Raw genomic sequence first — 9124 nt, forward strand, 5'->3', positions numbered from 1 at the left:
CCTGCAGTTGTTACAGTCATGATTATTGTTCTCACGAGGCTCAGAGAGGTCAAGATCTGCCTGAGCTCACAGAGCTGGTACTTGGCAGTTTTCTAAGATGTTTTTTTTCCAGTACATCACTGTTGCATTATGAATATCCCCAGCTAACTGCTGAGATTTTCCGTGCTATATATTCCATGATTTTGTATACTTTGTCCCGCTACTGTTTCTGTAGGTTAAATTTACCCTTGTCAGACCAAGTGAAGGGATAATGGAGTTGGAAGACTAAAAAGGCATACAGGCACATTCCCATGGACAAGCAGTTTACATTCTAATAAGACAAGAGGAATAAAAAATAACCTTAACACAAGGTCATGTGTAATGAGGATTGTGAATTCCTGAAAGGTAGGAATATCAACAATCATAAAAAATATAACCAATGTTTTTGGGAGCTCACAGTGTACAGGCACTGGGCTTTACAATCCTCACAAAAACACCTCAGTAGGCATTAAGAATCCCATTTTACAGATGAGCGTCAGCAATGTTAAACACCTGTCGTAGGTCACACGATGACTGGAACTTGGGTCTGTCTTCTGCCAAATCACCACTTTGGACCAGTCAAGGCAGTGGTACAGGGATGATGACCATACCGCGGCTTAGCCGCAGTAGCTGGCAGGAGAGAAGGAGATTTAGCAAAAAGGACTTGGGGTCGTAGCAGCCGGATAGGCAGGAACCGGGCGGAGTTGGGGGAGGCCGGGCCTCAACTTCTGAGTTCCGCAGGGGCTGGGAATGGATGTACCCACGCCACCCGCACAGCCCCGGGGTCCCACAACAGCTCATCTTCCGCTCTGACCCGCACGTGGGGCCTCATTCCTGGGAGAGCGCCTCTGATTGGCCGGCTCGGTCAGGTGTCTCCCGCGGGCCAATCACCAGAGGCCAGGAGGTGGGCTGGGCGATCTGCTCTGCCTGCGTGGAGCCTCAGAAAAGGTTGTATTATGCGTGGGGCGGCGCTGGGAAAAGGCTTTCAATGTCTGGCATAACCTAGTTCCAGCCGGCGGTTGCCTTTTACGCCTATTTATCAGAATTTGCCCCTAGCCCTGCCCCATCGCTCAGAGATAGAAAAGAGGACTGGACCAGCCTTCCTCTTGGGCTTTGGGTCCCGCCCTAATGCTTCCTCCCGCTTTTGTGCATCTTTCTCCTTTTGCTCCCCTGGAGCTCCAAGCTTTCCTGTCTTTTTGCTCCTTCCTGGCAGCCCACAAACCGTGTAGTCTCTTCCCCTGTTAAGAGAAAGATTTCAACGCCTCTACAGCCAGACTCTGCCTTTTTTTTGCCTCCACTGACCCTGGCCTCCCTTTCTCATCTCCCTCCTCATCCCGCTTAAGTCTGGCTTCAGATCACCAGCAGTCCCACTCTGGCCAAAACCGGTGGCATTTCATAATCTTTGTTGCTCCACTTTGCAGCATTTGACTCTGTTGACCCTTTTGGAACCGACAAGATTTCCTGGAGCTCCCACTCTTGTCTGGTCCCTTCCTACCTCTTTCCTAAGCCCTTCTCTGTGCCGCCCCAACATGGGCATGCCTCCCCTTTTTCCTGTCTTTGCTGATTGTTTACCCAGACTCCCTGAGGGATCCCATCTGGTCACTGGCATCTCCTAAATGCCAGTAATTTCTGAGCCTCAGTCTCTAGCTTGGATTTGTCCTTCAGCTCCAAACTTGCTACCTGAATGTCTCACTGGTACCTAAGGCTGAAGGCAGGTGTTTCATTCAATAAATATTTGTTAAGCTGAGGGCTCATTTACAGTATAAATATTTAAAAACGTATCTTTACATATAAAATAAATATGTAAGTATTTACTGCTGTGTGCCAAAAGCTTGGGAGTACTGTGTCACCTGTGACCAGCACACAGTGGGTTCTTCATTACTGGGTGCTGAATTCATGTAGGAATGAATGTTGGCATAGTGCCTGGCACAGAGGAGGTGCTCAGTGTTAGTTGCCTCATCCCTCAGCCTAGCCCCTCTCTATGCCAGGGATGAGAACTGTCCCATCACCTCACCTTCAATGCAAAAGCTACATAAGTGAGGTAAACAAGGTAAACAAGAAAGAGCTGAAGTGAAAGTCCTCCTTGTCCTGTCTAATATTCTACTCCCAGGGCAGCCTACTCCACAAAGGCAGCACTGCTCAGTGATGGGGCAAGAGAGAGAACCAGGAGCTGCCATCCTAGGACAGGCAACTGCTGCAGGCAGACTGGGAGACATACAGACCAGAGTTCAAATCCTGGTCGGGTGATCATAAGGGTCCTACTGGACTTCTGTGAGCCTGCATTTCTACCTGTAAGTTGGAGATATGAATAGACTCTACCTCATAGAGATTTGTAGGGATTTTCCCAGAGCTCTTAGAGGCACCTAGGAGGCATTGGTACTTAGCTATTGTTTTGGCCCAGAGACAGCAGGTAAAGATGATTTTCCCAGTGGTGCACTATCGCCACCGTGTGACAAGATGGGAAATTACATAAGGGAGATTCTTTGGCCTGAAAAGGGCTACCTAGACTTGGGCTTTCTGAAACCTGAGAATTTGCTCCCTGCTGCCAGTGCTCTGCTGTCTAGGCTCCGTCAGGCCTCCAGTGTCAGTGCTATCACCTGTGGAGGAGAAATCATCCCACCCAGGTTTAGGACACTGGCTGTGCCTTTTCTAACTGTAGAACTTTTGGTGGTTCTGCACTGTGTCATTCAAGCCTTTCAGAGCTGGTACCCTTGACACCTGCTCTGTGCTTGGAAATCAGGGCCATCTAGCTCCAGACCTGACTCGAGATGATCCCTCTGTTTTCTCCTCCCTTCCCATCTCTCCTGAGCTCCCTTTGTCCTCCCCCTGATTCGGGACCCTGAAGTACATTTCCCCAGTAAGCATGTTAAGTTCCTGGGACTGTATTCACGTGAACAGCAACCATGTATTGATCACCTACTGTGTGTCTGGTGCTGGACCCCTTATGGGCATTTTTTCCATATACTCTTAACAAATCCTGCTGGGCAGTTTGCTATGATTGCCCCTATTTTATAGAAGAGGACACCAAAGCAGAGAAAGGTAAAGTGATCCACCCAAAGTCGCACAGCCATCAGGTGACAAAGCCCTGCCTATAACTGCTAGGACACCTAGTATGGTGGAGAAGGCAGACAGACCTCACTTCAAATCCCACCTCTGTTGCTCACTACTGACTTCCCAACTTTGAGCTCAAGCATCCTGTCTTCCTCTAAATGAGATGGCAGCCCCCACAAGGCACAGGTGCAGGCTCCAGGGGACAGGCAGTGTTTGGGGACATAACACCAGGGATGAGAAGTGGGGAGGGTATCACAGCTGGCAGTCAGAGCTGGTATGGAACACAACTGGGGTAAGTCGGGGTCCCATTAGGGAGGCTGGAATCAATGACTGGGAGCCCCAGCTCAGGACCCGGCCAGCAAAAAGTAGGGGCTCAGGGGACCAAGCTCCCATCAGCTATCACCTGTGTACCCCTACCTGTTCTCCTAACACCCACTCTAGGCTTTCCAGTGCCTTTCTCACTGGGCAACCTCGTGTTGACCTTTCCAAACACACATCTGATCATGTCCTTTGCTGCTGAAGATCTTGCCCTCCCACTGCTCGCTGGGGACTCAGCCCCTCACCACTGCCCGTGAGCCATGTGTGGTCAGTTGCTATAGCCCTACCAGCTCTGTCACCTTCTCTGGTCTCTGGCCCTTCCCATCTCCTTGAAGCCACCTTAGACCTTTGCAAATGCTGTTCCCATAGACTGAAACACTCTTCCCTCCTCTCTTTGCGTAGTTAATGTGGAGGTGCTGGAAGTTCTAGTGGGTGGGGAGAGGAATGGAGAGTTTGAGACCTGAAAGAGGAGTAGAGTTTGGAAAACCGGTAGGGAAGAGAGAACAACCTGTGTAAAGGGATGGAGCTGCATGTGTTGGGGGAGGGGAACAGGTAGGGATTGAAGCTAATAGGAACAAGGCATGCCTAAGGCCAGGGTCAAATCCTTACCCCAGTTCCGAGGGCAGTGGGAGGGTTTTGAGCAGGGACGGTTACAGCGGCTCCCCTGGGTAGGGTAGAGAGGGCATATCAGCACCGCTCTGAAAAATGGAGCACCCAGAACTGAACAGTCCTCCAGGAATGACGTGATCACCAGCAAGGAAAGTCATCTCTTCACAGGATCCCCACCTGAAACCTCTATGGGTACAGCCCAAGGCCCCAGCCACACCCAACACGAGGCTGAAGTGGGATGCTACACTTCTTGTGGCCTCCAGGAGGTGGCACCATCACCACAGCGTGTCCCCTCCACCCTGTTCCCTGCTCTGGAGACCCCTCCCAGGGTGCAGAGACCAAAGAGGAAAGAAGAGGTGAGTGAGGAAAGGAGAGGAGGAGGCCAAGGGCCAAGGTGGTTGGGATGCAAGTCACAGGACGGGAGAGTTGGGGTGGTACTGGCTCCCGTTTGATTTTTTTCAGGGTCAAGCAGGTTACATTAGTCTGACTTAGATTTTCACCATTGTGTGCCTCACCCTCCTCCATGCAGCCCATTGTCAGGCCCCTGAAACACTCACAGGGACCCAGCCTATTCACCCAGCTCCTGGCCATTGCCCAAGAACCTCCAAGTTCTTGACCACCTTCCTCTCCCCCCCGCCACCTTTAGCAAGCCCTCTTATTCTAAAGACATCCTTCAATTTCCACTTCTTTCCATCGCCTGGCCACCATGGGGGCCTGCAATGTGGCTGTGCAGGATGGTGCTGGTCCCAGGCCAGAGGATGGGAGGGGAAATGGACAGTCCCTCTGTGGATGCTCTGGGACTCATTACTTCCGTCACCTTGGGAGACCACGTGTGTCCTTTGGGGGTGCTGTCCCAGTTTCCAGCTCTAACCAGGAACTAAAAAAGTCCACTCGCCCATCTCCCCACATCTGCGCTAGCAGCCCCTCACTCTCTGGTCTCTACACTCCTCTGGGAGTGAAATCCGAAGCCTGCAAGGCACTCTGTGGTGTGGCCTCATCCGGCAGCATGTCCTCCCTCACTCTGTCTGTGCTCTGTCCCCTGGCTGAACTGGAGTGGCTCAGATTCTCCCCACTCCTGCCTGCCTCCAAACCTCTGTGCAGACAGTTCCCTCTGCCTGGAGTGCTTTTCCTTACAGTCATCACAAGGCCAAATGCTCCCCTCCTTCAACTCATATAACACTTCCTCATGGAGCCCTTCCCTGAGTCGGACCAGGATCAGTCCCCATGGTAGACATTCACAGCTGCAGCCAATCGATCTTCAGAGTCTGTGTTAATTATAGTCAACGCTTTCCTGGGTGTTTTTTTTGTTTTTTTCGGTATGCGGGCCTCTCACTGTTGTGGCCTCTTCCGTTGCGGAGCACAGGCTCTGGACACACAGGCTCAGCGGCCATGGCTCAAGGGCCTAGCCACTCCGCGGCATGTGGGATCTTCCTGGACCGAGGCACGAACCCGTGTCCCCTGCATCGGCAGGTGGACTTTCAACCACTGTGCCACCAGGGAAGCCCATGGGTGTTTATTTAATGTCTGTCCCCACCTCTAGATTTCCAGCTCCTCAGGGCAGGGGCTTGTCTTCATCACAGGGTATAACCACTGACTAGAATGGCACCTGGTATATAGTAGGTGCTCAATAAACGTTTGTTGATTTACTGTGCCTTCCAGCCCTCTTCTGTGGTTTCTTCTTCAGCTTGGTCACCCACGTCACCTCCTCTGGGAAGCATCACTGACCCCCGCCCTGGGTGTACATTGCTCCTGGGCTTCATTTCCGGGCTTCATTCCTTTGTTTGCTTTTCAATTCCCTTTGGGCCTCATTCCCCACTCTTATCTCCCTGCGCCCCAGGCAGCCTTGCTAATAGTTTTGTGTGTGTTCTTTAACATGTGTGTTCTCTGTGTCATCATTTCTTTTGTGCAAATGGCCTTATGCTTTTGAGCTCACTACATTTCTTACCCTTTCCACTCAGCACTAGGCTTCTGAGGTCCCTTCACATGGCTGCGCATCCACTGGGTCTTCTGCACATGTAATCCATCCATCTCCCAGTGATGGACTCCAGATTGCCTCCAACCCCTCCTCCAAACTTCCCCATGTGGTCCTGTGTGAGGATTTGGGGAAGGGGGTGGTATATATTCAGGGAAAAATTGCTAGATCATAGAACATTCGTTTATATAATTAGCTGAAAGCTCCCAGGTGGCTCTGGGATAGCTGCACCCACAGTCCAGGTGGGCCCCCCATATCCCTGTCAACACCTGGCATTCTCTAGCTTGCTAACTTTTACCAGTCTGATAAGTGCAAAATGAGAGCATCTCTTGCATAATTCTTGAGTTTCAGGGTCTCTTCATAAGCTTGCTAACCTCTGATTTCCTTGTCATTCAATCACCTCATCATACCCTCACCATAAAAATTTTTTTTTTTTTTAATTTTTGGCCACACCATGTGGCTGCTGGGATCTTAGTTCTCTGACCAGGGATTGAACCCGGTCAGTGGAAGCACAGAGTCTTAACCTCTGGACCACCTGGGAAGTCCCTGTAGTATTTTGAGGTGTCAGTGGAAGCACAGAGTCTTAACCTCTGGACCACCTGGGAAGTCCCTGTAGTATTTTGAGGTGTCTTTTCCTTGTGGATTTGCAGGCCCTCCTTAGGTGCCCCATGCTGTCCTGATACAGTGTGGGAGAATGCTGGCTTATAGGCAGACACCCTGAGCCTAGGTGCTGTAAGGGCAGTGATGGTTCTGAGCCCTCTTGGGGTTCCCAGCCCCACATCAGAGGGTGAGAGGAGGGTCGACCATCCCTCGGTGGACACTGTAGGGCTCATCACTGTGGTCCAAGACTATGTGTGTACTTTGGGGGGCACTGTCTTAGCTCCTAAAGGGGCTGGGAAGCCTCTTTGAGATCAGCTCACCAGCCTGGAATTTAAATTTTGAATCTGAGAAATTCATTCAACAGGTATTCATTCTGTGAACATTTAGGGAGCACTTACCATGCGCCAGGCCCCGTTGTCGACATTCAGGTACAACCGTGAATGGGACAGTCCCTCGGCTTCTCAGAGCCCGTCTTCTAGTGAGGTGGCAGCCAGTAAAGAGTGAGCAAATAAGATAATTACAGAAGAAAACAAACAAGGGGCTGAAATATGGAATAACGGGGGGGCGGGTACTTTGGCCAGAGCGGTCAGGAGAGTCCACTCTTAGGAGATGACTTTCATTCTCTTTTTCTTTAATAATTTATATCACTTTTAAAAGTATTTATTTTTATTTTATTTATTTTTGGCTGCATTGGGTCTTTGTTGCTGCACGTGGGCTTTCTCTGGTTGAGGCGAGCCGGGCTACTCTTCGTTGCAGTGTACGGGCTTCTCACTGCGGTGGCTTCTCTTGTTGCGAAGCACGAGCTCTAGGCACGTAAGCTTCAGTAGCTGCGGCACGCGGGCTCAGTAGTTGTGGCTCTCAGGCTCTAGAGCGCAGGCTCCGTAGTTGTGGTGCACGGGCTTAGTTGCTCTGCAGCATGTGGGATCTTCCCGGACCAGGGCTCGAACCCGCGTCCCCTGCATTGGCAGGCGGATTCTTAACCACTGCGCCACCAGGGAAGCCCTATATCACTTTTTTGTGTTTGACTTTTAAAAAAAAAATTGTTTATTTATTTATTTATTTTTGGCTGTGTCGGGTCTTAGTTGCGGCACGCAGGATCTTCGATGAGGCATGTGGAATATTTCGTTGCGGTGTGCAAGCTCTTCGTTGAGGCATGCAGGCTACTCTCTAGTTGTGGCATGCAGGTTTTCTCTTCTCTAGCTGTAGCACACAGGCTCCAGGGCATGTGGGCTCTGTAGCTGTGGCACACAGGCTCTCCAGTTGAGGCTCAAGAGCTCAGTAGTTGTGGTGCGCAGGCTTAGTTGCCCCACGGCATGTGAGATCTTAGTTTCCTGACCAGGGATCGAACCCACGTCCCCTGCATTGGAAGGCGGATTCTTTACCACTGGACCACCAGGGAAGTCCTGATGACCTTTGTTCTGACAGCTAGCCAGAAACACCAGTGGACTAGCATTCCAAGCAGAGACCCGCAAGTAAAAGGCCCGGAGGTTCTCATGAACTTGGGGTGGTGGAAAAACAGAAAGAAGGCCACTGGAGGTGGAGAATCGATGGGGGAGGGGTATGCGAGGAGTTTGGGGAGTGGGCAGGGGTCAGTTCAGGCTTCGTCCCGTGGGCCTGGGTTCAGCCTGGGCTGGTGTGTGAAGTGGCAGGAGGACAGTGTGGCTGTGTAGGAGGGTGCTGGGCCCTGGAAACTCTGAAACTGGCTCTGGGGCAGCCTGAGGTTTGGGCCAGGCAGCCTTGGAAACTGGTGTGTACTCAGAGGGGATACTTTTCTCCTCTGGTATTTTTACTTTTCTTTTCTTTTAATTAATTTATTTTTTTGGCTACGCCGTGCAACTTGCAGGATCTTAGTTCCCCAACCAGGGATCGAAACTGGGCCCACAGCAGTGAAAGCACAGAATCCTAACCACAGGACTGCCAGGGAATTACCGCTTTTTTTTTTTTTCAAAAAAATTTCAAATTTCAATTTTTGTAGATAAATAATACACGTATCAGGTACAAAAATCAAAAGAAACAAAGGTCTCCTCCCTCCTTGACCCCAGCCACCTAGTTCCCCTCCCCAGAAGCAGCCATGGTGACCACCTGCCCACCCTTCCCAAGCGATTGCATCCCTACAACTGCAGGTACATGTTTCACAGGGACATGCGTGTGCTGCTTCATCTTGAATTTTCCCCTCAGTAGTGTAACGCAGAGCAAATTCCCCAACAGAACACTTAGAGCCCCTTTGTGAAGGCTCTAGAGCTGTCCTGTCAATACACAGCTCCTTAAACTTATATTTAAATTAATTACAATAAAATAATCCCTCAGTCACACAAGCCACATTTCAAGTGCTCAATAGCCATGCATGGCCAGTGGCTACCATATTGGACAGCACAGATAGAGAATATTTCCATCACTGCAGACGGTTCTCCTGAACAGTGCTGCTCTAGAGAATTCCATGCTATCCATCATTTATTTCTAGCCTGTCTGCCTTCAGGGGGTGGCTTGGAAGGGGCCACACCATAGAGGCAGAAGCTCAGCTATGTGAGGTGAAGCTTTCCTCAGCACATGCAGTGG

The sequence above is a fragment of the Delphinapterus leucas genome, unplaced genomic scaffold, assembly GCF_059928025.1.
Source record: "Delphinapterus leucas isolate spDelLeu-1000000601 "Yukka" unplaced genomic scaffold, BTC_Dleu_Yukka2 spDelLeu_asBTCV2_sq25, whole genome shotgun sequence".
NCBI lineage: Eukaryota > Metazoa > Chordata > Mammalia > Artiodactyla > Monodontidae > Delphinapterus > Delphinapterus leucas.